Consider the following 4,157-nt stretch of genomic DNA (forward strand, 5'->3'; position numbering starts at 1 on the left):
TTGTTTGCCCTATTTGGCGGGTCCTTTCCGTTCTCATTCATGGAATGAGATCATGGATCATTTTGCTCCCTCTCTAGAACATCATTTAGGAGTTTGTGTAGGCTTGGTTTTGTCATCATGAAATTCTTTAGTTGTTCTTTGTCATGGAAGTATTTAACTTCTCCATTATACTTGAAAGAGAGTTTTGCAGGATATATCATTCTGGATTGGAATTTGTTTTCTTGCAAGACTTGAAGTACTTTGCTCCATGCTCTTCTTGCCTTAATGGTTTGTGAAGAGAATTCTGCTGTTATTCTAATGGGTTTCCCTTTAAATGTGATGTTTCTTTTCTTTGACGAATTTTAGTATACTGTTCCTATTCTGAATTTCTGGGATCTTGATTATTGTATGTCTGGGTGTGGTTTTCATTGGGTTGATGTTATTTGGAGTTCTATATGCTTCAGTTACTGAATGTCAGAGTATTGCCCCATATTTGGGAAGTTTTCTGCTATTACTTCTGCCCATATTCTTTTTATATCATTTGTATTGACTCCTTCCTTCTCATTGATGCGTATTAGTCTCACATTGTTCATCTTTGCATAGTCTTGCAGGTATTGAATTATTTTTTCCTGCATCCTAGTTGTTTTAAAGAGATCTTTTCTTACTTTTTCACTAGCTGCAATGGTGTCTTTAAGGTCAGAAAGTCTATTTTCACTTTCCCTCAAACGGTTTTGACAGCTTGTGATTGAGGTTTTAATTTCCTATATATCACTTTGAACCTGTTACATACATTCTATTTCTTTCCTAAACTGCTTATTCAGGGGTTCCATCATTTTTATATTCTGCTCTATACTTTTATCAGTATATTCTTTAGAAGCACTTAGTACTTCTTAGATTATAGTTATCACTACATTTTTTAGTTCAGAAATTATTTCTGATCTGATTTCTTCTAACCTTTCTGCAGTTGATTCTTTACTGTCAACTCTATTATTTCAGAGATATCTGGTGTGTGATTTCCAGTTTTCTCAGTGCTAGTGTCTTCTGCATTTGTACTGGGTGGACTCAAGGCCTGAGACTGCATTTTGTTCCTTCTCTTTGTCATTTTGTATACCACTGTCTTCTGATCTTTGGTGTAGAGCTTAGATAGAGTTATTACCTTAGCACCTGGTCTGGATCTATGCAGTTCAGATTTCTCCAGGTGAGTGTTGCTTGGATCTGGCTGCTGTGCCCCACTTCTTTCTGCTGCAGGCATTAGAGTTGAACCCATTGTGTCTCTCTGGCAAGATGTTCTGTTCCTGAATCAGCTGGGTGGGTCTTGCCTCTAGCCTCTTTGCAGGGAGTTCTGCTGAAGGGTTCTATGCTGGGCCTGCACTCTGGGTCGAATGAGGATCCACAAGCCCTGGGTGGTCTCACTCACATACTGGGCCTGCGCTCTGGGTCTATTCAGGATCTGGAGGGCCCCAGTTCATCTCACTCACTCACCAGGCCTGCGGTCTGAGTCTATTCAGGATCCTCAGGGCCCCAGGTCATCTCACTCACTCCCTGGGCCTGCGCTCTGGGTCTATTCAGGATCCCTCTGCCCCCTGGTTGTCTCACTCACTCACCAGGCCTGCACTGTGGGTCTATTCAGGATCTTGCAGGCCCCAGGTCACCTGAGGGTTTAATAAATGTTAGGCACCATACAAAGTCCTGCTGCATTGTAGCAACCGAGTATTCGTCAAAGTTTGTTATGTAATAGTTGAGATCTGGACTTTTGTCCAGGATGATCAATTGGCCCTTCCTGTACTTTGTATAATATGTGCTACTACTATGGATTACTAATTAGTATACCCAGTCTTTTCTTCCCCACAGCCTGGCAGAAACAGCACACAAGAAAGCTCCTGAAGGGGACACCAGAGAGTAAGCATCTGAAAAGGAAATCTTAGGACCTTGTGGGCTGCACAAGGGATCCACACACTCCACCTGCTGCACCTCACACACAACACCTGCAAACACAATGTCATCCTCCTAAGGATGTCACATAGGTCCCCTGTTTATCCTCATGTCAAGTGCATATTCAAGATGTTATTCTCCATAAACTAGTATCAAAAATTTCAAGAAGGAAAACCAAGATCAGCCTAAACTTCTTGTATTTGTATTCAATAATGACCACTGGGCAGGAACACCAGGGAAGCCAGATCTGGACTGCACTCCAGGGCTGCAGCATAGGGCTGGGGTGGTTCTTATGCACAGAGGGAAGTCTGCTTGCCATGTCAGTTTTCTATACAGCCAGCTCTCGAGGTGCAGATCTCAGAATAGACATCACCCTAAAATATATGACCATGCTAGTCAAGTTTGATAATAATGGCAGCATCCAAGAAATTATCATTGCTCTTTATGTGATAGTGTCTTTGAGTTTCTGTATCATCATGTTTCACATTTATGTGCATACACAAGCAATGGACTGTTTCTATTGACAGTGTTTGCTTAAAAGCTATGTAAGGGGGCTAGGAGATGGCTCAGTGGAACAAGCGCTTCCCTAGCAAACACAAGGGCCTGAGTTCAATCCCCGGTTCCACCAATAAATAAATAAATAAATAAATAAATAAATAAATAAAAATCTTAAGAAAGGAGCCATGTAAGATTATGAAAATGTCGTAATCAATTGTATTTTCTATGTAGGATATGATGCCTTGAGGATGTTGCATTCATTTTCTGGGCCTGTTCTCCTCTAAACCACGAACACTCTGCTTACTGATATAGTACCTGCAGGTAGAGGGAGGCACCTGCACAGGTTTAGAGCTCTCCTCTCTTGCATTGTCAACAAGTGTAGCATTTCTGCACTCTGTGGTTTGGTGAAAGAATCAGAGTCAGTGTTGATTCTACTTGAGGAACCTCTCATTAGCTAAAATCAGTATCTATCTGTCCATCTGATTTCTACTTTCATATATATTTTTAATTTTTTGGTTTTAGTATAATTAGTAGAGTTTGTAACATTCAATGGTTATACCAATTGTGGGGAGTTGGTACATGTATATAACGTATAACACATTTAATTCTCTTTTATCCATTTCTCTTTGCTAATCTCCACATTTCTTCCAATTCATTGTCCCTTTCCCTGTTAAAAAAAACATGTAGGACATTATTTACTATTATCTATATTATTCATTTTCTCTAATTTTTTTCTCAGATACAGAAGTCATGAAATATTGAAGCTTCTTTATCTCATTTATGTCATATACATAATGGGATTATTTAATGGTTATTTCTTGGATTGAAATATATATAAATATATATGGAAATATATAACATGTAATATGTTGAGAATGCAAAATAAGTTAGCAAAGTAAAAGATTAAATGACACAATCAAAAAACTGGAGAACAGGGGCTGGTGAGATGGCTCAGTGGTCTAAAGCACCTACTTAGAACAAGCTTCGCAAAGCACAGGGACCGCGGTTCAATCCCCCAGCGCCACATGCCAGCCAGTGCCGCCCCCTGGTGGGTTGAGCTGGCCACACACACACACACACACACACACACATAAATAAATAAATAAAATTAAAAAAAACTGGAGAACAGAAAGGAATAGACACTAGTTAGAAATTTTATAATTAGATAACAAGTCCATAAAGTAAGTAAACATAAAATAAAAATATTGAGGCAAAATCATTATTCAAATGTGTTGCTCCCTTCTCTAATAAGTAATGATGAAAGTATAATTACCACTAAGTGATTGGAAATTTCAATATTTAGATAACAAAATTGAAATATATTGGTTCTATAGCAGCAAGAAAAATATAAATGAAGAGTAAACCAGAAGATTGGCAAGAAAACAGGAGTAGAAATGCATTCAAATAATTCTACAAATGCTCTGCTCATTTGTTTCAGAAATGTTGAAATGAATATGATAATCTGCTTCATTTATAGTTCTGTTTCTTTTTACATTATTAAAAAGAAAGGTTTGTGCTATTATCTCTTTATTTATTTTTCTAAAGGAGAGTCCTTTTTGTCTACAATTTGCATTCTTAGTAACGTTTGTCTACTTCTGAAATTAAGATACTCCATGAATTAATTATTTGCTATTTTGTGATCAAATTACTTTCATAGAAAAAATAAGTACTCATAATAGTTCATTATTAATATTTACATAAATTACATTAAAAATAAAAAAGAATAGAGTGAAGTATAAATTGATACC

This window comes from Octodon degus, unplaced genomic scaffold (assembly GCF_000260255.1).
Source record: "Octodon degus isolate 3935 unplaced genomic scaffold, OctDeg1.0 scaffold00255, whole genome shotgun sequence".
Classification (NCBI taxonomy): domain Eukaryota; kingdom Metazoa; phylum Chordata; class Mammalia; order Rodentia; family Octodontidae; genus Octodon; species Octodon degus.